Source organism: Mustela nivalis (assembly GCF_964662115.1).
Source record: "Mustela nivalis genome assembly, chromosome: 9".
Classification (NCBI taxonomy): Eukaryota; Metazoa; Chordata; class Mammalia; order Carnivora; family Mustelidae; genus Mustela; species Mustela nivalis.
This window is the reverse complement of record NC_139028.1, coordinates 47,645,014-47,670,751: the sequence shown is the minus strand read 5'-3', so window position 1 is coordinate 47,670,751 and position 25,738 is coordinate 47,645,014.

The window sequence follows — 25,738 nt, the reverse complement described above, 5'->3', positions numbered from 1 at the left end:
ATTCACACAAAGGCATAGCAACAATGCTAAATTTCCAAATTCTGGTTAAAAATTTCAGCTGAGAAGCCCTTTAATTGTCAACATATCAACATATCAAATACTTGTATATGTAGAAGAAATAGTTGCCCTGAATCCTACATTGGTCAAACCATACCAGGAACACTAATTTATTCTGGACACAACATTTTTCAGGAGAGGCAGTGACCAATTAAAGTGAATCCAAGGTGGGACGCCTGGGTGGCTCAGTTGGTTAAGCAGCTGCCTTTGGCTCAGGTCATGATCCCAGCGTCCTGGGATCGAGTCCCACATCGGGCTCTTTGCTCCGCAGGGAGCCTGCTTCTCCCTCTGCCTCTGCCTGCCATTCTGTCTGCCTGTGCTCGCTCTCTCCCCCTCTCTCTCTCTGATAAATAAATAAAATCTTAAAAAAATAAAATAAAATAAAATAAAAAATAAAAAACAGGTCTCAATCCCACTACCTTGAGATCATGACCAGAGCTGAGATCAAGAGCTCGATGATCAACCAACTGAGCCACCCAGGTAGCCCTATAAGAGATTATTTTAATGAAATTAATGGCTCAGTTGAATATTCAGTGATATGGCGGTCTGTGCTCAGATTTAACAGGATCCAGAACCACTACACCAAATTCCTAGGGTTAAAAGCAATAGCTATAGTGGCATTCTAGAGTAAATGTTCACATGACAAAGCTGGGCTCCCCTTTAGTTTCAGCCTGAACCAAGTCTGCTTTCTAATTTTTTAAAGATTTTATTTATTTATTTGAGAGAGAGAGCATGTGCACAAGCAGGGGGAGGGGCAAAGGGAGACAGAAATAATCTCAAGCAGAATCCCATGAAGCATGAAGAATCTCAAGCGTGAAGCTCCATGTGGGGCTCAATTTCATAACCCTGAGATCATGACCTGAGCTGAAACCAAGAGTCATCAGAGAGATGATGTGTTCCATGGAGAGAGAGAGAGAGCTAAAAAACCTTCAGGCCAAAATGAAAAATATAATAACCAAGATTTGAAACTGACTGGATATAATAACAACAATAGTGGAAAAAGAAACAGAGGACAAATAAGTAATACAGAAAAGAGAATTATGAAAAATAATGAAACTCCATAAAAAATAGAGATAGAATTTTGGATCATGAAAGTAGACATACACAATTGAGTGATTCCATCAAATCCATTAATATTTGTATAATAAGAGTCCCAGAAGAAGAAAAAGAGAGGAAAGGGACCAGAAGTTTTATTTGAGGACATTATAGCTAAAACTTCCTTAATCTGGGAAACGAAATAGACATCCACATCCAGGAGGCACATAGAACTTCCATCAAAATCAATAAAAGTAGGTCAACACTAAGATATATTGTAGTTAAATTTGTGAAATATAGTCATAAAGAAAAAAAAGAAAAGAAAAGAAACTAAAAGCAGCAAGAGAAAAGAAGTCCCTAACATACAAGGAGAGACCAATAATATTAGCAGCAGATCTCTCCACAGAAACTTGGCAAGCCAGAGAAAGTGGCATGAGGTATTCAGTGTGCTGAAAGGGAAAAATCTGCAGGTAAAAATCCTCTACCCAGCAAGACTATCATTCAGAATAGAAGGAGAGATCAAGAGTTTCCTAGACAAACAAAAACCAAAGGAGTTTGTGACCACCAAACCAGCCCTGCAAGAAATATTTAAGGGGACTCTGAGTGGGAAGGAAAGAACTAAAATGACAAAGACTAGAAGGAATAGAGAAAACCCCCAGAAACAATGACAAAACAAGTAATAAAATAGCACTAAATAGCTATCTGTCAACATTTATTCTGAATGTAAATGTACTAAGTGCTCCAATCAAAAGAAATAGGATGTCAGAATGAATTTAAAAAAAATAAAAGATCCATCTATACGCTGCTTGTAAGAGACTCATTTTAAACCTAAAGACACCTCAAGATTGAAAGTGAGGGGATGGAGGTGCCAGGTGGCTCCGTCAGTTCAGCAGGTGCCTTCGGCTCAGGGCATGATCTCATGGGTCCTGGGGTTGAGCCCCACATCCGTCTTCCTAATCAGGGAGAAATCTGCTTCTCTCACCTGCTCATGCTTACCCCCCCTCTCTCTTATACTCTCTCTCTCAAAGGAGAGCCTGGGTCTAAAATCTTTAAAAGAAAAATGAGGGGATGGAGAAACAGTTATTATGCAAATGGACATCAAAAGAAAGCCAAAGTAGCAATACTTTTATCAGACAAACAAGATTTTAAACCAAAAACTGTAGCAAGACCAATATTCAAGCCCATTCATATCTCTCTTCACTGAACACAAACACATACCTAGCATGGAATTCTAGTAAATCATAGAGACCAATTATAAAATAAAACTTGGGATATGAAGATTTACACACCACCACAAAAATTAAGAATTTATTTGCCATCTGTTAAAGTCTAGAGATTCAAAGAAATGACTTTCATTGTTTTTTTCTTTTTTATTTTCTACTTTTTTTTTTTTTAGCATTTACTATTGTATATTTTATAAAAGGTTTCCAGTATTGCTTCATTTTCTCAATCCTCAATCTCTGCCTACCCAGGCAGAGCAAGAATATAAGTACAAATAAGAGAGATTTTCTATCTTCATCAAGCTCTGTCTATGGATTTTGGAGACATGGAGAAGCAGAATAATCAAAGTGACAAATGCTGCAGTAAAACCAAAAGCAATTAAAATTTTCTTTCTGAGAGATAAAGAGAAGGAGAGCAGGGGGAGGGGTAAAGGAAGAGGAAGAATCCTAAGCAGACTCTACACCCATCCAGGAGCCTGAGGCAAGACTCCATCTCAGGACACTGAGATCATGGCCTGAGTCAAAATCTTGAGACAGCTGTGCTTAACCAACTGAGTCACCCAGATGCCCTGATTTTCATTGTTTTAAAACAATTAGGTAATAATGTAAATTTAGATTGTGCTGAAATTATTAATGTGTATGCACTTAACAAGTTGGTATGAGAGCTTGAGAGGCTGGCAGGTTTCAGTTGTTTATTGCTTGGTTGATTGCCTAAAGCTTGTCTCCAAATTATTCTATACAAACTAAAGTTGAGTGCTAGAAGTTTCTTTATAAAATTTAGGGTAAGTAACCCATTTAACAAAGATTTATTAAATGCTTACTCTGCGGCCAGCACTCTTCTAGGGGCTAGCCAAACTGCAGTGAACAACAACAACAAAAAAATCATCTCTGTCCTCGCGAAGTTTAGAATGTTGTGGGAAGACACCAACAATAAGCAGACTCAAAATAAAAATATATTGGGTCATGATAAGTCCTGTAGGGAAAAGTAAAAACTGGAACGGGGTGGTTTAGGAAGTTCTGGTAGAAGGATTAACTTTATCCCATTCCACCCCATGGAAAGAGTAATGTGGAAGTCCCTGCTGAAACAGTAAAGCAAAGCAATGCCTGATTTTTGAAGGGATTGCAGGAAATTATTGTCACCAAAGATTCAGGAATACGGATTCCTACAAATACTAGCGTATATATGGGCAGGAGATGAATGAACATGGAGGATGGCAGGCAGTGAGTAAAACTTGCTCTAGTGATATTTACAATCATGGCAGCTATTCCAGATACTGCCTCTTTTCTGAGACAATGAATGTAATCTCTGACATGTGCTACACGAGTCTTCTGGGTGGCATTTTTTCCTTCTACAATAACAAAAGCACATACATATAAATAGGTTCCCGTGACAGAAACAGGCATTCTTTGTATTCTTTGTCACGGTTTTATGTACAGAGATCTTAACCACTTCACCATATAGCAACCATCATTATCTAGAATTACACAGGTTTATCATGCAGTCCAGAAAGGAAAAAGTAGAATTGAGTAAAATTGACATACCTGGAGGGTAAGCATGAGCTATTCCATATACAAGGAGTGGTCAACGTGTGTTGTCTGGGAGAACAAAGGTATGGGTCAGCGAAGTAAAGATTGTTGGTGGTCCACCCAAATCCCAGTAAGCAGTCAGGTGCCCTCATGTCCAAGTGCTGTGACGGTTGGCCACTAATAGCTCGCAGATGGACCCTCCTCCTAAAAATGTCTGTCACTGGCTGGAAGTCTCCTTAGCATGGATGATCATTGAGGCAATGGGGAAATGCCGCTGAAGTTATCCTCTACCCTAGGGGTAGCCTGCAGGCAATGCCTGGCTGAAATGGAGGTACCCAAGGTGAGTTTGCCTCCAAGTGACATAATTCCATTTCTGCTCCAGTTGGAGGGTAAACCTCAACTGAAACCACTGCTTTGCTGATCCTGTTTTCCACACTCCCTCAATAAATCACGCACACATAAATACTCATCTCAGGCTTTGCTTCCAAGGAACCCAGACCTAAGATGATTATGTTGCTGTGTCACCTAGAAAGTAAACAGCAGTTGCCAATCTTCCACTGAAATTTATGTTGACAGTTCTCTATTGATTAATCCATGACTATGGGTGAGTATACTTTAGAAAAACTGCCTTCAAAATGACTTAAAAGAGTTTTACTTAAATCTTTAAAACCTATATAGTATTATTAACACATTAACATATTAACATATTAATATATTAACCTACTAATTATTATATTAACCCATTAATTATTATATTATATTAACCTATTAATATATTGACCTATTAATATATCAACCTATATATTAATATTAATATAGTAATATTAATACATGATTAAAAGCACTTTTACATATATTACTTCATTTGACCTTCATAATATCCCTGAAAGCAAATATCATTACCTACATTTTATAGATAAGGAAATTAAGAAATTAAGATCCTGAAAGTTTACTAGGTGTCTTGTCTAAGACCACATTAGAAGATCAACATCAGAATGGAGGGTAGGCACCTGGGTGGCTGGCAGTTGAGTGGCCAACTCTTCGTTTTGGTTCAGGTTGTGATCTCAGGGTCCTGGGGTTGAGCCCCAAGTATGGCTCCATATTCAGTGGGGAGTCTACTTCAGGGATTCTCTCTCTTTTTCTGTATCACCACCCCTCCTCCCCTGGGGTTGGTCTCTCTCTCACTCTCAAATAAATAAATCTTAAAAAAAAAAAAAGAAGAATTGAGTGTAAGTTATAGGTTTTTAATTCCTCAGCAATGCATTCTTTTTGTGTGTGTGTGCAACTTTTTTTTAATGTAATTTTATTTTTTCAGTGTTCCAAGGTTCATTGTTTATGCACCACACCCAGTGTTCCATGCAATATGTGCTCTCCTTAATACCCACCACCATTCTTTATTCTATGTTCGACTGTCTTCCAGGTAATCATTTATTGTATGAAGTCTAATCAGAATATTTTATTTATTTATTTATTTTTTTATTTATTTGGCAGAGAGAGAGAGAGAGCAAGCGCACAAGCAGGGGGAGCTACAGGCAGAGGGAGAGGGAGAAGCAGGCTCTCCACTGAGCAGGGGGGCTGAGCCTGATGTGAGACTCAATTCTAGGACTCTGGGATCATGACTTGAGCTGAAGGCAGACACTTAACTGACTGAGCCACCAAGGCACCCCATAATCAGAATATTTGAGTGCACACATAAGTGCACTGGTGGAGAATACTTAGTCACATATACACCAAAAACGTTGATGTCTGAACCTCACAGGACATGATGCAACAACTAAGTATGTATGCACTTATGACACCACTGGCATAGTTCATCTTCTGACTGAATAACTGAAAACATTTTCATGCCCTTGAAGTTAGAAGCCATCTTGATAATGTATGACAACCTTAACAAGCAAGTATATTCTGCCAAAGCTTTGCCAATTAGCAATGAAAGTACATGCATTACAGACTTCATGCTGGTATTTTGGTAAAAATGTGGATAAATTCAAGTTTCCACAAGGGTTATGTAATTACCTACGACAGAAAAGAGTTATCTGATAAATCCTCCATTGATTCATCTTATATTTCTGGGATTTTTTCATTTAATTCCTCAATTTTAAATCAATGGAAGTGAGAATTCTTCTTACAGCAGATGTGATTCTAAAGTGGAAAGAATAAGAGGTGTATGTGTTCATTTGTTTTCAACCAGTAATTATTGGGCACTTTTAATGTTTCAAATAGGAATTAAGATATTTTGTTTATGATAAAAATATGTTCTCACTCACAATTAGTGAGCCAATAATTGGCCTTCCATTTTATGTACCTAAAGAAAATTATTGTGGCAAATACTTTCTGAAGAAAATAAAACAGCCATTCAACTTCCTATGGCCTTATTATGTTACAGGCTAATGGATAATATAGAGAGTTCTGCATTTCTGGAGCCCATACAAATTTAGCAAACATATAAGGAACCAATGTCAGGGTGTTGAGAAATTCTTACTAGATAGTATGGCTTCTCTATAGCTCATGCCATGTGTTTCCTTCTGCTTGGCCTATTACTACAGATTTAATGATGCTTTCCATAGCCCAGCAGCAAAACAGTTATTAAAATAGTTGTCAGCTTTCTCTAGGTGCTCTTTACTTACAAGGGTGACAAGCTATACCAAGTAAGTAGAAGTTTGGCATTTGTTTATAAAGGTCTGGCATCAACATTTTCAATCACTTATAGGAGTTGAACTTTTGCCTTAGGTGATTGAATGTTGGTCTATTCTAACATAAATAAGAAAATAAGATATAAATCCAGTGTTCTCTTCAAAAATGCTAAGATCTGGAATACAGAGCCAATAATAGCCACAGTCATTCTTAGTGAAGGAAAACAATTTCATTAACTTATTTCTAGATTTCAAGTTGCCAAAGACTCCTTCTATTAGTTACTAAAAAAAATGCATGCTAAAATATGGACATCATCCTTTTGCTATAGTATTACAATCTCTTTCTCTTCTTTTTTTTTTAATTTTTTTTTTTTTAACAAAAGATGGTGTTATGGGGGGCTTAAGAAGAATGATTTTAGCAATAGCTCTTGGTTTGAATTTTAGCACTACTACTTATAAGCAACATGGTGCTGGAGAAATCGGTTGACTTCTTTCAGATTTAGTTTTTCCATTTATAAATGAGTATGATGGAATCCATTGTTACAGGGTACTTCTAAGATTAAAGCAAGAAACAGTACTTTAAAAGCTTAGTAGAGTGTATAAACAGCATCCAGTAAAAGACAGTTATTTTTATTAAATTCTACTAACATACAAGGACTCAGAAATTGAACAATTACTGAGAGCATACTAACAAAGACACTTTGCATGTTATTTCATTGAATCCCTAACAACTCTGTGCAATAGATATGATTACTAACACTATTTTATAACTGAAGAAACCAAGGTCAGAGGGATTAAACAGCTCGTGCATTGAACGTGTCTGAATGTTAACTTGTTTAATTGTTTAACTGTTCCACAATTAAACCACGCTGAGCTGCTCCTTTACCCCACCCAGTTTTGTGCCTAGCACTTAAAAAGATTATAATTACACGCATGTGGACTTGTCTATTGTGAAGAACTTTGGGGTTATACTGGCTGCCTAATATCCACCCCCACTTGCTAATAACAATCTTCATTTCTTTTTGACAAAGCCCTTTGTCTCATAGTGTTAGGAGAGACATCATTCCAGAATCACCTTCTGAGGACGGGAGGAAAGGAGAGCCCAGACGTGTTAAGCAGTACGCACTCACTGAATTCTTCCAATTCTGAGATTTCAAATCTTTCGCAGGGCTGCAGGTTCAGCATTAAAAGTTGGTTAATCATCTCAGAGGAATGACTCTGAACTAGTTATTGTACTCCTTACTTCCTCATTTTTGTTCCTCCAGGGTTCTTCTGCACCCCAGGCTTTTCACCCTTTCAGAACGTAGACTTTCTCTTAGCCAGTCTCTTTGTCTTGCCTGCCATGAAGATTCCTAACTAATGTACCTATATTACTGTCACTTGTCTATTCCTATTCCTAGAATGTCAGTGCAGATGTTTAAGAGCACCAAATTTGGAGCGAAATTCCATGGGTTCAAATCCTATCTCTGCTGATCACTCGTTTCCTCATTCGTATCTACCTCATAGGGTTGATATGAGAATGAAAGTAGTTATTATTGGGCACCCGGGTGGCTCAGTGGGTTAAAGCCTCAGGTGGCTCAGGTCATGATCCTGGGGTCCTGGATCGAGCCCCGCATCGGGCTCTCTGCTTAGCAGGGAGCCTGCTTCCCCCTCTCTCTCTCTGCCTGCCTCTCTGCCTGCTTGTGATCTCTGTCAAATAAATAAATAAAATTTTAAAAATTATAAAACGAAAAGAAAGTAGTTATTATTCGCCAGGTTCTTAGAAGAGTGTCTGGCACAAAGGACCATCTATGTATGTGTCTGCTATTAACTATTAAATATCATAACTATCCATTCGTGTTGCTATTGTGAAAAAAACTTTTAACAGTCAAAGTTGGAATCCTAAGAAACACTTCGATTTTTCTACCTCCCATTTACCTCCTCCAAAAATCCAGATGCTTTCCTGTTGGAGAAAAGGCAAGTGAAGGCTAAGTACCTCTCTTGTTGGATGATTTATAGTAGGACAGTATACCAGTCTCACAAATGTGAATTACATCTTGGCAGTGACCCAGTCCTACCGGCCAATTACATAGATGGAATAACATGAATTTGATATCTTTCCCAACCCCATTAGAGCAACATGTACTTTGTAGGATCTATTTGGTCACAGTCGTAGGAACTCTTGCTTTCATGAACTAACCAGCATGAGGTCTGTAATTCCTGCTTTGAGAGCTTCCAGCTGATGATCTCCATCACCGGTAACTGTTCTGTGTAGAAACATTCAGTGGGTTTCACAGCTGTGAACAAATTCAGTTTGTACCCTGCTCTCTGCACTGGCTGTCAGGAAAAAGAACAGGCTGACTTTACCATGACCTTCTTGGGTTTTAGAGTTCCTACACAGAGAGTTAGTACTGTATTTGTGACTTCAGCCCTGGGTCTGATATGCCGTGCCCTGTGGGTTGGGCATTGTTGTTTTAAGTCCGTAGGCAGCTGTAGCGTTCACTCCAGGAACAGCGGAGCATGAATCCTATTTTCTTCCTTTTCTCACTCTTTTCTATCTCAGCTTCTACCCAGCACCTGCTCAGTGTAAACAGTGATCTCCTTTCGTGTTCCTTCTTCTACTTAGCAAGCTCTACTTTGATCGGTTTGCCTCTGGATCAGGTTTTCCCTTCTCTACAATGTTGCTATTTCATTGTTTATTGTAAGAAGTGTACAGCCTAAAGGAGCTTTGTAGGTTAAAATATATAATATCCATAATATGAGGAAAATAGCATATGTATTCTTCCTTTGCCAATAATCAAGATTTTTGCTTTAGATAAGGCTCTCCTTTAAAACTTCCAAAACATATTTCTGGAATTCTTAAGCTACATATTATATGTCTATGAAGAGAGTGGTAAGGGAGACAGAACTGAGAGAAAGAGAGAGAGAGACATCTGATTTAATAGAACTGAGCTGAATCATCAGTAAAAGCCCCCAAGAAAGTACATGGCACACAAAGTCATTTCAGTAGATTTTATTGAAATATTCATTTCAATAAATTTGTTTATTTACTGAACTACAACTTGTGTCTTCTTAGAAAACACTGGAGGGTGGACTATGCAAACAAGTCTCTAAGCCATTCCAGTGTTTGTTCCCCTAGATTGTATATTTAAAATTTTATGTTGTCATTGCCAGTAATTAGGGACATAAGATGAGATGCTAATTGCAGGCAAATAACCACTGAGATTGAACAAAGCAAAGGGTAGATGTTTATAATATTTACAAACAGTCTCTGCCTTCATGATGGAATTAACATTTAGAAGGAGAGGACATATGCAAGGTGAAATATCATTTGGCTACAAGGAACCCATTTATCTTTAGTGAAGAACTTAGACTATGAATTCAGTAAAAGACTGGTCCGTTGATACAACTCCAATCACTGATGCATAGCTTCAATATATAATGCCTAATTAGATGTGCTTGATTAAATTATTTCTATATAAGGCGTTTGTGTTTTGTGGAATGAAAGTGGAATTTTTGAAATCTCTCTAGATCATTTCAAATTACTCATCGGCCTCTCTCTGCAACCAAAATTTCCAAAGGAAAGTCATTAAACATTGAGTACTTGAGCAGAATGAATTTTGCCCTGTGGAAGATGGTGTTACGTATTCTATAAATCTTACAGTGATATTGCATCCAAGAGCTTTCCAGTAGATAACAAAGAAGGGATACCTTGGGATTCAACATTTATTCCTTTTCAAGCAGTGACCTTTATAGTGCATTTTAAGCATGACCACTGCGTTTTAAAGCAGCTCAGTGTTGCATACAGCTTCCCCCATGTCGTATTCTGAACAGAGAAAAGGGAGGAATATTCAGTGTTGACTCATAAACATGGACCATATGGTTTAAGTCCTAATGGAATAAATTAGTAGTGATTATGGATATTCTTATTTTAGAAAAGTCTTTTGTATGAATTTTTGTGTGAATCTGTTAGATCTCTCTAGTGGATACCCCCCTGTCACATATGAGACTGATTTATCTTTAGATAACCTGGTTTATATTTTATATAGTGCCCTTTTAATATATGGATATCTACTCACAAGCCTCTGACAAATTCTGATACCCAAGTAGAAGACTGAAGAAAAAAGAATGTATGAAAAAGAAAATAACAGAAAAATCTATGCAGCTCATTCTCGTTCGCTACGCTATATGAATCTAACTTCATATCTTTAAAGAAATTCATTTAAGGCATTCTTTTTGTGAACCTAGCAAGGTTTAGTGACTGTCCATCCTTGTAAACAAAATCCCAATAAAATCTAACGTAAACTTAATTATTACTTGGGTACAGAACATTAATATCTAATGACAATGGGTCAAAGCTCAAATCCCAAGCATTATCACAAATCAAATTCCAACTTCCAAACATCAAATTATTTATTTGGTGACATATGGGTCAACTTGTTGATGCTGAGGATTTCAGGACCAATGATCACTCAGAATAGGCGAAGTACGCATACGGCGTCTGTTCTCACATCCATATCACCTTTCACAAAATATCTCATTGATCAACTGTATCATGAACTTTTTGTTAGGATTGCTCAAGTACAGCATAGACTTGAAAAATGCAATTTTAATATTAAATCATTGTAACTAATTAGATTTTGTATACTATGAGGGGCAAGTTGAATTAGCCTGTAAAAATAAATATGACATTTTACTACATAGAGCACTAAGTGTAGAAGCAAGGTAGCGAACTAGAAAAGGTCAAAATACCTGAATTAAAATCCTGTTGCTACTTATTAGCTTCATTACTGTCGACTAGCTATTTACACTGAACCCTAGGTCCATATTTTTAAGATCAGGGGTATAATACTTCATACCACAGAGTATTGCTAGAACTGAACAAGACAGCATATGTAAAATATAGAATGTTTGGCATATGGTAGTTTCTTCGATATTTAATTTACTTGAATTTCTTTGGAATTATCCCTTCCTAATGAAGTCCAAGTACCTGTCTCCATAAGACAGGATATCCACACTTTCATTATTAGAAAGGTAAGCCTTCTTGTCCTCCATGCCATGCCAACCAAATGAGGTTGCCCAAATAAACATCTCAATCCTCTTGGATTAAAAAACAAAAACAAAAACAAAAACAAACCTATTGTTTTGCTGGGAAGAATATATTATCATAGCTGTGATCCTGCGAATTCAGCTCCAGCTAATAAAATTTTAATCAGTCTTTCCTTTCATTTGCAAAATGTTTTGCTACATACAGATCTCAAACTCAGGCAAATAATGATCTCTGCAAAGTGGAATTCAAAATACTAGCGAGTCATTGCAAGAAAGTACAGAGTGTAAAGGCAATTTGGACAAGATTGCAAGAAAAATCAATGAAGTCTATCCAAACCTAAGTCCTGGAGGTAATGCTATATAGCTATCATACTTAATCATTTTAATATTTCTTTATTGACTCATTGGTCTGCGTTTGTTCTTTGCTTTATTTCTTGCTGAAAGTCCACATTTTCTCAGAATACCAAGAATTAATCTAAAATGTTTAAATACAGAGTTCTTGCCTTGACTCTATTAACTGAAGCCCTAAACTAAATAATGAAGAACACTCCCACGTATCCATGCCTCAAAAGCAAAATCAGATATGAACAAATCTCTTTCACTGTCACAGAGATACAGCCTGAGTCTTCTCAAGCAAAACCCTCCCAAGAATGCCATTTTGCATCAAGGCCAAACCAGAGGATTACAAGTTTTTTTTTTTTTTTTTTTTAACATGTATCTTAAAAAACAGAAAAGAAGGGCACCTAGGTGGCTCAGTCAATTAAGCATCTGACTCTTTTTGTTTTTGTTTTTTTTTAAATATTTTATTTATTTATTTGACAGACAGAGATCACATGTAGGCAGAGAGGCAGGCAGAGAGAGAGAGGGGGGAAGCAGGCTCCCTGCTGAGCAGAGAGCCTGATGCAGGGCTTGATCCCAGGACCCTGAGATCATGACCTGAGCCAAAGGCAGAGGCTTAACCCACTGAGCCACCCAGGCACCCCAGCATCTGACTCTTGATTTCAGCTCAGGTTATGAGCTCAAGGTTGTGTTATCACACAGCCCTGTGTCAAGCCCTGTGTCAAGCTCCATGTTGGGCTCTGCACTGGGCATGAAGCCTGCTCCAGGTTCTCTCTCTACCTCTCCCTCTGACTATCCATCTCCCTCTCAAAAAAAGAAAACAAAAAAAAAAAAAAAAAAGGAAAGATACGTAGAAGCAATCTAAATGAAGTTTCCAAGGAACACAATTTCCATTGATGTCATGAGGATTGGTTTAGTCATTAGAATTTCAGATATACTGTTGCATATATAGATTCTGTTTCCATTATTGATAGATTTTTCAGGTAATATGAGGAGACATATAACAGACACCCCCCTTTTTAAGGAGTTAGAATCTAGTTGGATAAGAAACATATTTAGGAAAAGTGAAGCCAAAATTCAAAAAAAAAGAAAATGGGAAATTGATTTTGCAATTTAATAATGAATCACATCATGGAGTCCTTTATACATTCAACACAAATTTGAATGCCTACACTTTGAAAGGCAGTGAGAACAATTAAAAAAAAAACAGTTGATTTAATTATAGAAACAGATTTTTGATATAGAGACTGGAAGTAATTTCTCTGCTTTATTTAAATGCAAAAGCTATATCTAAATAGGATCTGTGCACTTAAAAAAAACACTGGAAAATTCTCTGTGAACAAATTCAATTAATGAAATGGAAAAGAGATTTATGAATGAAAGGGAATGAAAATTTATATCACCTTCAACATATTAAATGACTCTATTAATTGCTAATGTTTATTGAGTACTCACTATGTCTCAGGCATTGTTCTAGGCACTTTCACAAGAATTAATTTACTTAATCCATATAATAATCTTTTGAGGTAGATGCTATTTGCCCCATTGGAACCAGAGAGAAAATAGATATGAACACAGGAAATAACTTCCCTCAGTTAAACAGCTAATAAATAGCAAAGCTGGAATTTGAATTTAGGGAGCCAGTCACCAGAGCTGAGAAGCACAGCCACTAGGCACACTCATTTCCTCTCAATAAATAAACGTTTAAGGAAAGGTTCCTATTTCATTGAATTTAATATACTTTTTAAGTCATAAGAAAAAAATACTGCTTCACTTGGTTTATTGTCTACTATGCTTTGGTGATTAATTCAGTCCATACTCTCTTCCGTGTTCCCACACCAGTAACCACAGCACACATCTCAAATTAGATGTGGCATGTAGTGCTAAAGTCTGTATTAGTCCAGACCATTTGTCTTCATAAGACCTTGTTACAGTAAAAGTGGAGGAAATTGAGAGGGATGCAGCTGCTGGAGAATGTAGAGAGGGGGAGGGGAAGGAAGAATACAGAGAAAAGGAGATAAAACATTTGGGCTATGAAATGGCCAGAGCATAATTAGTGCTAGAATCTTTAAAAAGATAACAGCAAGAACTTTATCTACTTTTTCTTTCACTTTTTATCAATAATTATGATCTATGAAAATCTATGTAAAATAGGAAAGCATACACACACACACACACGCAAATACACATAAATTTATACATATATACCTCTAATTGTTAATTTAAAAAGCTTTTTCTACCCACTCTACATTCTTCTGTAGTGGCCTCACCTTATCCTGTGAAAGACAGTAGGCATGATAGGGTGTAGACACTACTTTGGTAATCATAACCCCAAAGACTCCATCCTAGGGAAAAAAAACTCCAAGTCAACAGAAATACAGAGCATATAAACAGAGCACTGGGAGGCTTAGAGTTCCCTTATTCTAAGTCAAGATTTTAGATAGTCCTGAGTAGGGGTCTCATCTCTCTTTTAAAAACATTGTTTCAGATTATGCCAGGGGATTATCACTGGCTCCTTCTAGACTTGGTCTTTACCAAAATTGTACAATGAGCACCAGTAAGTGCATATCCCAGACAGCCCTGTTGTGTCACTAAAAATTACCTTCAAGTGCTCATCTACGGCTCCTAAATGCATGGGTTTTCTACCACCCCCCTTCCTTTTTCCAAATCTTTCACTGATTAGGAGGTAGGGGAACGTAGACAGGACTAGTTTTAGTTTAGTTTAGTTTAAATAACAAGATATTTTTCTTTAAAGCTATGCCATTTATTATAACCTAAAACGCAAGCTGGAAGCAAATAAGTACGACCCACCTACAATTTGCTCAGAAGCCGTTGTGAACCAGTATTCTCAGAGTTGGAAAGGAGCGGTTAATGGCATCTGTGTATGAAGAGCCGACGTAGCATGCTTTGCCGTACTTACAGATGGATAGGCATATGTGTGTGGAGGATGAAGCAAAGTTCACAGTAACACCTCAACCACATTTTCACAGAGGCAGTGAAAAAGAGAGCAGGCATACTGCAAAATATATGCACTACGAGCATATGCGAGAAGCTCGGCAACAGAGAATGAGAGTTTGCTTTTGTGACTGACAAACCAGCAACAAGAACTTGGGGAGCTCCAAGTCTGCCTTGGCAGCATGAGGGAATCCACAGACCCGCTCCCAGCTCTACTGGTGCAAACTGTTTAAATAATCGTTTTTAAAGTCTTTGGAAAGTCTTTTTAAAGTCTTTGGAAATGGCAGTCTGGTTTTTATAGCAAGTGAAGAACGATTTGTTCAAGAAAATCTACCACAACTTGGTAAAAAATGCCAGAAATTCTGACATTTGAACCAAGACTTAAACCCTTCCTCCTTCCCAGGTATCAAGACATAAGCTCCACTTGGACAGGGGAAGTTAAGAACACAGGGTTGGATTCCTCTTTTCCAGGATCCCACTCAGAAGGTGATCTTCCCAGGAGAGACAGAGTGACCTGTTCGTGGCTGCCTGTTACTGAGACTATGTTTGGGCCGAGTGTGGCTGAGAGGCAGAGAGTACTTTCTTCCATTGAATCTCCACTTCTTAGATGGCTGTTCCGCCTCAGCCATGAATCTCCTGAGGATACCAGGACCAAGCATCTGTGTGCCATTTCATGGGGTGGGCATTTCAAAACCAAGAGAGAGAGGCAACCTGAAGAACCTGGAGGTGTTGGCCCCACAGTCATCCAGCACTCAGCTCCTAAAGGGGGATGTCACACAGGAAAGAGAATATGTCAGTATCCCTAACCTAACCTCCAGAATTATGCCTCAGAGATTTACTCAAGGAGAGAAGAGGGTGTAGAACAAAGAGCTCTAAATCCCTTCCCAAGAACTGACTTCATTTCCAACAGAGTAATGAGAACTTAAAGAATAAGGACACCTTCTGAAACAGTGGAGTTTGTGATGAAAAGCAGCAGATAAGACATTGATAGAGTCATTAGAGAAGAGGCTAAAGTGGAGGCCAGCTAATTTTCCAGAGAGAAATGGGGAGAGAGGAAGAGAAAGCTAGTGAGAGCCCTCCTGGGGTTGGAAAAAACCTGGAACACTGACCTCAGGAACTTTTCTTTAAAGGAGATGAACTTCGTTGCCATTACTCTACAAAGCAATTTGAGCCCCCATGACATTGCTGAAAACCATAGAACAACCACCTTGCAATTAGTGGAGTTTAACAGCTGAGTGTGGTTAGGGAATTAGAAAAACAAAAACAAAAACAAAAAACAAAAAAGAAACCAAAAACCTACCAAAATCACTTTAACCCAAGGGTGACTCAGGAAATATTCAAGGCTATGATCTCTAAAAAGCAAGATCTGAGACATAACCAGTACTGAATCTTCTCAAGTCAATGTGATGTTACAGCTTTCCATTTTTTAGGTCTTCTTTAGTGTCTCTCATGATTGTTTAACATGGTCCTTATTTATAAAACTTCAGTAAGGCTGCCATGAGGAAGATTGGATCAGATAATAATAATATTAACAGCACACTCTTGCTCTGCACTGAATCTTTAACACATATTAGCCAACCAACATTTTTAAAATAATTTTTACTTATTTGAGAGAAAGAATGGGGGAAGAGGCAGAGGGAGAAGCTGACTTTCCATTGAGCAGGGAGCCTGAAGTAGGGAAAGGGGGTGTCAACATGGGGCTCAACCCCAGGACCCTGGGATCATGACCTGAGCCAAAAGCAGATGCTTAACTGACTGAGACACCAAGACACCCCTGCCAAACAATAAATATTTATGAGCTGATCTGATTACTCAGATATTAAGTGCTTACTGTGTCCCCTGAACTAGGTGGGCATCGTGTGTATTACCACATTTAGTCCTCAGAAATTTTATATAGGTACTCATTCTCTTATATGCATAAATCACCTAATATTTTATCTGGCATGAATAGATCTTATTCTCTTTCTTGCTTCCCATAAAAATGAACAAAACATACACCTCTGTTTGAAGGAGCTTTCAGAAATACCCACTTGACATAGGTGTACATTGAGGACGGGTGGCATGAGGGGCAAGAGTGGGTAGCCATGGGGCGCCTGGGTGGCTCAGTGGGTTAAGCCGCTGCCTTTGGTTCAGGTCATGATCTCAGGATCCTGGGATTGAGCCCCACATCAGGCTCTCTGCTCAGCGGGGAGCCTGCTTCCCTTCCTCTCTCTCTGCCTGCCTCTCAGCCTACTTGTAATCTCTCTCTGTCAAATAAATAAATGAAATCTTAAAAAAAAAAAAAAGTGGGTAGCCAATACTGTTTGCACTCAGCAACTTTTCTGAAGAAAACTATTTTTTTTTAAGATTTTATTTATTTATTTATTTATTTATTTGACAGAGAGAGATCACAAGTAGGCAGAGAGGCAGGCAGAGAGAGAGAGGAGGAAGCAGGCTCCCTGCTGAGCAGAGAGCCCGATGTGGGACTCGATCCCAAGACCCTGAGATCATGACCTGAGCCAAAGGCAGCGGCTTAACCTACTGAGCCACCCAGGCGCCCCATGGCTACCCAGAAAACTACTTTCCATATCTGATATTAAAAATTGAAAGTAAAACTATAAAAAGTAAATGTCCTATTTTATTTTTATATGAACTTCATGGTTATCATTCATTTATAGTCTTAATTATTTATGTTGAAATAACAAAATCTAGAATAATCCTCAAAGTTCAACAACTTGTAGCTACATTTGTCAGGAATAAAATATTTAAGGTAAAATCATCCAGTACTCTTGCCTTTACAGCTTAAAGAAGCTCTATTTTTTAAAATATTTTATTTATTTATTTGACAGAGAGAGATCACAAGTAGGCAGAGAGCCAAGCAGAGAGAGAGAGAGGAGGAAGCAGGCTCCCTGCCGAGCAGAGACTCGATCCCAGGACACTGAGATCATGACCTGAGCTGAAGGCAGAGGCTTAACTCACTGAGCCACCCAGGTGCCCAAGAAGCTCTATTTTAAAATGTATTATATTAAACATACTAATGGTATCATCAAAATAAACTTGCATGATTTGTTTATATTCTTAAGTTAATATACTGACTGAAGTTAGATAATAAACCCTTTAAAAAGTGTTATAAAAATCTATTCCATGATTTCCATGTTTTGAAAAATATCCCCAAATCACATTTCTCCCATGGTTGAAAAGAAAAGTGTACTTTTCTCTTTTCTTTTTCTTTTTTCTTTTTTTTTTTTAACTCTTTCCATTCTTCTACTAATTGAGACAAAGAACTTAACCCTATTTAATGACAATACAGAGTTATGGAAAATACAAGGGTTTCTAAATTAGACTATTTGATTTTAATCCCAGCTATTGATATTTCTAGCTACTTGACTTTGTAGGGTATTTGAACACTAATACTAACTTGTAGTTTGTTGTGAAAACAACAGATTCAATGTGAGTTCATTTAGTGAATGTTCAGTAAATTGTAGGTGCTATTATTCTTAACAATAATTTCAAAATACACTCTCTTACTTGTTTTGTTTCCAGAAACAAATTTTTTTATTATATGCAGTGTGTGCAGGATATTTAAAAATAAAATAGAAAATAGCATGAATTATTATCATCATTACCATCATTATACTTATTATTAAAACTGAGTCCTCAGATATAATACTTTTCTAATTTTCTCTATATGCCAGCTTACTCCATGCTTTTTGAAACCATATTTCTACACTGCCTTCACTCAATTATCCCAGCAATGGCTATCTTACACTCCCCTTTTGTCATTCAAACTATTCCAAAAAATCTGTAACCTTCACAAGATACTTTCAGAAGAAAAGAAAGCTATCTGGTTACATACTCCCTACTTCCTTTTAACAAAAAAATCATCCAGGATGCAGATTCGGTAGTTTTGTTCTTCCATGCAGTTTGTTTTGATATTTGAGGATACCTGAAAGTGTCATTTGATGAAGTAATTTTGCCAAAAGCTAAAAGCTCTTTCTGCTCTCAGTTATTGAGATTATATATTCGAATGAGGCTACGTAGTTGTGTGGTATCAACTACATTACTAATCAATTTCATTAACAGAAAGCATTATTTTGTACTTACTCTGGAGAAAAAAAACTCAATTGTTTCTATCAAAGAATTCATTTTGCCTTAGTAAAAAATTAAAGCACTTGATGGCTACTGTCATATTTAACAACACGCTGGGGAGTAGGGCAAGTAAATTGATGTTCCAAATAAATCTCTTACCAAAGTTCACTATGATACTTGCTATATACAAGTTTTAGTCTGATTCTGTGAAACATGAGAATTTAAGAATCCACCATTCCCACAAACAGAAATTTACTAATATGTCCTGTTAACTATTTGCTTGCTTGACATTATTCTGAGATGTAATTGATTAGTTTCTATTTTCTGAGTGAATTTAACGCAATCTCTCAGTCTAACATCTAACATGTACTGCACGAGAGTGTATGTTTTTATGCATGTCTGTGTGAATTTTCATGACTGAATATTCTATTTAACTTACTATAATATGGATTTGATTATAGAGCAACTAGTTAGGTAAGTTGTTTAATGACCTTGATAATCATTCTATTTATAACATTATGCAGGTTAGTTACTGTTTCAAGTTATATTCATATTTTATGTAAATCTGGATACTTAGTAAATTTAGCAATACAGAAAATACTAATATACACATGGCAATTAATACATGTTTTGTACTATTTATGACCAAAAATCATTTTTATTTAAGAAAATCCTACCCCCAAATAAATAATAAAACCTTGCACTAAGAATATAGCCAAGTACCCTGATTGAAGATTGTTATCTTTGCACTCACTGCATGAATTTAAGATGTGATTTAGACTACCGTTTATAATCGTTGTTTTTCTCTCTGAAAAGATCTGTCAGAAGGACAGAAAAGATGTGTCAGAAGTCAGAGGCACACAATCAAATTACCTGAGGTAGCAATAGTTAGTTATTAGAATAGACATGAAATAAAGGAACAAAAGAAGCCATGTCAGCACCCACGCAGCTAGGTCTTAAGTAGAACAGTAGGATACATCCTTGCCTTTAGATAAACAATAGGAAGGGCCAGGAATCCCATGGTGGTGCCATCCTATAGCCCATCAGAAAAGATATATGCTTCCTTTATTCTAGAATAAAGGAAGTCCTTCTCAGGACTGATGTTCTCAGTGCTCTGCTAGTCTATCTACTTTAATTTTCTTTTGTTTTCTGTATCATCTTCTACAATGACTACCATTCTTTAAAAATGATTTCTATATCTCTGTCTGAAATTTGAACTCCCACCCAAGTAAGAAAGTTATTAGCTCAATCAATCACCATTCAATATAGAACCCCATATGAAATTAATATACAGCATTCACATTCAGGGTCATCTCAAAAATTAGTAACTTTCTATTTTTTTCTAACCTCTAGGTCCATGCCTTTCGTAAGAGTGATCCATTGGTCAATAAGCTGAGGCGAGTGAAGCATAATTACATGATGCAAAATGAGAGTAATTTTTCTTAAAGTGTCAACGCTTGGAACCACTTCCACCAGAAGGAAATTAGGAGTACAACAGACATATAAGAGCCCTTTCAACTTCTCTCTGTATACTGATAACACTCACATATACTTGTCCCTTTCTGTACCTAACACTGTTTCTTATTTAAAATTTTCTTTAAATTTATTTAAATTTTCTTTTAAATTTATTTAAATTTTCTCATTTAAAAATTTTTATTGAGCACGTCTCTCTGCTACCTTCATGAGACTCACAATCCAATGGAAAGAATATAAACCTAATAACACAGTAGATAATTTGCTTACAATATGCTACATTTTATAAAGAAAGTATGTCAGGATAGGGTATGAAAGGTGTAAATGGTTTTTTAGGTAAGTTCTTAAGAGTCAGTTGGGTTAGGTAGTGAAATTTTCAAGTGGGGCCAGATAGACACAAAGGCCCTAAGCAAGAAAGAACAAATGAGACATCAGAATCATTAAGATAAGACAGATAATAACAGGAGAGAGAGTGCACATGAGGCAGGTTTGTGTGCTTGGAACTGTGTACAAGGTGCTGATAAGATGGGGACTAGGCAGTTAGAAGACAGAACACACAGAGCCATTTAGATCATGTAATGACTCTGGATTTTTTTAACCAACTGTAGCCTTAAGAGAATTCCACATTAAGGGAAGACATGAATAGATTTATTACTTCTGAAAAACCAAAAAGAAGAAATTTAGTATTCATGAAATATTATTATCTTCTCAACCATTTGTATGCAATCAGTACCAATAATATTCTTTAGAGATTTTTTTTTTCAATCCATGATCCAATCAAGGCTCACATATTGCATTTAGTTGTAGCATCTTTTCGTTCTCTCTCAATTTGGGAAAGAAAGCCCCTCATAATTTCCGTGGGTTCTTGATGTCTTTGAAAAGCACAGACTAGTTACTCTGTAGAATGTCCCTCTCTTTGAGTTCATCTATGGCTTGCTTAAGCTTAGACTCAGATAATATATTTTTGGCAGGAATGCCACAGTAACAATGCTTCCTTTTCTGTGTAGCATCTAAGAGACATGTGGGAGGAGTTCCTCTTAATATTGGTGGTACTAACTTTGATTATTTGATTAAAGAAGTTACAAGAAGGGAAAAATAACTATATAACTAAAATAAGAGAAAAATTCTATATGGTCATTTTAAAAAGATTTACATATTTATTTGAGGGGTCGGGAGGGGCAGAGGGAGAGAGAATCTCAAGCAGACTCCATGCTGAGTTCTGAGCCTGATGCAGGGTTTGATCCCAGGACCCTGAGATCATGACCTAAGCAGAAACCAAAAGTCAGTCACTCAACCAAGTGAGCCACTCATATACCCCTATATAGGGGCTTTTATATTTATAATGTATTTGTCATTTTTAATCTTTTCTATAGATCTAGCTTTCCATTCTGAGAGATTTCCCAATGCTTTTCTTATAGCACACCTCTACTGGGGGACTAATTCCCTGGTTTTCCTTCTGAAAGCATTTTTACCTTGCCTATGTTTAAGAAGGACATTACCATTGTATATAAAATTCTGGTTTGACAGTTTTTGTTTCGTTTTGTGTTTTTCTTTTCACGTCTTATAAATGCCCTTACCTTATTTAATTCCCATTACTCCTATTGTCTCTAAGTTAGCTCTCAGTTGCACCAGTTTTTTTTTTTTCTTTTCTTTCTGCTGTATGTATTATATGCTTTTCTCTGGCTGTTTTCCAGATATTTCTCAGTATCTGATTTTCATTAGTTTGACTATGATATACCTAAGCATGGTTTTTGTTGTATTTATCTTGCTTGAGATTTACTGAGACTCTTGAACTCTTTTTTGTAAAGATTTTATTTATTTATTTTGAGAGTGAGAGCGAGAGGGGGAAAGAAAGAGCATGAGCAGAGGGGAGGGGCAGAGGGAGAGGGAAAAGCAGACTCCCCACTGAGCAAGGAGCCTGATGTGGGACTCTATCCCAGGACCCCGAAATCATGACCTGAGCCAAAGGCTTATCTGCTTACAGAGCCACCTGGTGCCCAAGACTCTTGAACTCTTAAATTTGTGTGTATGTGTGAGTATAAATGAAATTTGTGAAACATTTTCCATTATCTCTTCAAATACTATGATCTAAATTCTCTACTCCCCCGATTATTTATATTGCTGGCTATTTTCTCCCAATCCCTGAGACTGTTTTTTTTTTTTCCTCTTCCAATAAGTATATGTCCTTTTCATATTTAATAATTTTTATTGAACATCTTCAAGTTAATCTTTTCTTCTGTCCTGTGAAATTTTCTGTTAGGCACAGCTAGTGACCCTTTTATTTCATAGGTTGCACTTTTCTGTTCTACAATTCCATCTTTCTGTTTTCAACATCTGTGGCATCACAACTTTGGTTTCTACTGACTGCTTTTTCTTTCACCTCTGAGCTACTTGTTTTCTGATTACATGACTACTAGTTTATTATTTTATTCTGGACCATGTGGATAATATAATGTGGATACTCTAGAGTCTTTTATTTTCCTCTGAAGAAAGGTGCTCTTGCTGTTCCTGTGGCTGCTGTCTTCACTAGCAGGCAGCTAAATTGTCTGGACTCTCCACACAGTCTGCATTACAGGTTGCTTTCCACCAGGTTCCCTGAGTTCTTCCACGAAGACACAGTCTAGGGTTATCCAAGTATTTAGCTGGAGCATTTACACAGATTTTAAGGCTTCTCACATATGGATTCTTCCTTTTTGTCATTTCCCTCTTCACTCTCCCACTGCTTAATTTTGTTGCAGAAGCTTCAGTCATGCAGGCCTGTGACTCAGGGGAGGCTGATTATTCTAAGTTAACCGTGATGATCTCATCTCGCTTTACTGAGATTGACTGAGGGACCCACATTTCATCCAGTCAGTGAAATGCACTTCTCTGGGGGCTGTTACTAATTTGGGGGCCCCTTTTACTAAACTGGACATCACACTCAAGGAAAGACCAGTTTTTGATGGGAGGTGTAATTTCCACATGAGCTGAATATGGCCAAGGAATTAAACATGGCTCCAGGGACGCCTGGGTGCCTCTGCTGGTTAAGCTGCTGCCTTCGGCTCAGGCCATGATCCCAGTGTCCTGGGATCAAGTCCCACATTGGGCTCCTTGCTCAGCAGGGAGCCTGCTTCTCCCTCTGCCTCTGCCTGCCACTCTGTCTGCCTGTGCTCACTCTTTCTGACAAATAAATAAATAAAATCTTTAACTGTGGATCCATTTGCAGCTACTCACCATACTGCAAATCAGAAGAAAGGTCAATCTGATGATAAATCAACATAGAGAGAGAGGCAGTCCATGGGGAGCTCAGAGAAGTGGAGTTTCTATTCTGACAAAACCAATGCTTGGAGACCACCATGTATATCTCTGGGTTACTTTCCAGTGTGTTTTCTTATTTCTTAAGTCAGTTGGATTTAAAGTTTTGATTATTTGCCTCTGAAAGCACCCTAGTCCCTAGGTAGTCCAAGTAAAAGCCCAGTCCCTCTAGGCTGGTGGTTCATTTATTTCTGACATTTTTTACTGATAACTATCCTCCTTTTCACTTTGTTCTCTCACAATTGGGTCTGTCCTTTGCTCTCTTGATAATCATACCCTGACTTTATCTCAAATTTGCTGCTGCTCTTTCTTACTCTTCAAGCTAACTTTCCATGACTCTGTATGACCTACTTCTCTTTTTCTTTTTCTCTGTCCATTGTTGACAATTTAGCACTGCTCTTCCTGGGACATGGCCTAGATAGGATTGTTCACCTGAAGTTATTTATTTTCTGTACACTGGCAATAAATCATACTAATTATAAAGGGCACAAATCCAGGTGAAGCATACCTGTGTGTTCTCATAAGTCTCTTTTACTTTCTTTCTTTTCTTTTTCTTTTTTTTCTTTTTTTTTTTCTAGTAAAGAGATTCCTAACTTTTATTGCATCACCGACACCTTTAACATTTTAAAAATTAACATATAAGGTGTTATTTGCTTCAGAGGTAGGGGTTTGTAAATTACCAGTCCTACACAATTTACAGCACTCACCACAGCACATATCCTCCCCAGTGTCCATAAACCAGCCATCCTATCCCTCCCCCCAACCCTCCAACAACCCTCAGTTTGTTTCATGAGATTAAGAGTCTCTTATGATCTGTCTCCCTCCCTGGTCCTATCTTGTTTCATTTTTTCCCTCCCTACTCCCCATGACCTCCCATCCTACCTCTCAAATTCCTTATATCAGAGAGATCATATGATAATTGTCTTTCTCTGATTGGTATGTCCCTTTTGCTTGTCCAGAACTGGATTCAGCAATTAAACTTATCGTCTGTCAGAATTGTCTCTTCCGTGTTAGTCTTTTAGGAGAAAACACATAACAGTATTACAAATTCTTGGTCTAAACTTTATCCTGTATTTTCAGTCCATAATTCCCTTAGCAACAAAGTGACATTTCTGTTTCACTTTTCTACTTAATTCTACATTGGATCATACTATTTTGACTCCTGAAGGTCATATCTTCTTGTTTTTAAAATGAGCATATTTTCTTACAATGTATGTTTTCAGGGTGAGAAAACATTTTTTAAAAGGTACCTCTTTTGTTGTTTTTAATAATAGTAGCCAGCATACATCATACTTATTTTTTTCCTCGCTCCCATGTGTAAAGGAATATCAATTTTGCCTCAGTAAAGAAGGGAAGGTATCTTACAACTTAAATTTGCATCTACTACTTTGTTTGGCTTTAACTACTTTTCATAGAACATAAAAACTGAAAGAAGATAAGGAATATGCCTATGAAATTAAGAAGAGCAGGGGGACACCTGGGTGGCTCAGTTGGTTGGACGACTGCCTTCGGCTCAGGTCATGATCCCGGAGTCCCAGGATCGAGTCCCACATTGGGCTCCCAGCTGCATGGGGAGTCTGCTTCTCCCTCTGACCTTCTCCTCGCTCATGCTCTCTCTCTCACTGTCTCTCTCTCAAATAAATAAATAACATCTTTTAAAAAAAAGACTATAATAGAAATGTAAAAGGTACAAATCTATTTCTCAATAATTTATTTTAAATTTTATTTCAACTATTTTTTTTTTTTTTTTTGGTAAGGTATCTGCACTCTTTTTTTTTCTATTTGCCAGGTATAGTATTAGGGATAAAAGGAGGAGTCATTGGAGGAATTCTGGCCCTTGTTTATATCCAATCTATCTAGAATACTTAAAAATTCATCAGATTCATTTTATCTCCTTCTGTGAATATTTTTCTCTGCAGAGCACTGCAGTCTGCCCTACCCAAACAGACCTACTTCTGTGTCAACTACGTATAAGAGTGTGTGCATGTGTGTATATGACAGTATGTGGGTTGTTCATTGTGTGTGTTTGGAGGGAGTTTTTGGTGGAAGATACAGGAGGGGAGAAGTGAATGTGCTGCTCTCCCGAACCACTCCATAAGCCAGGGATTT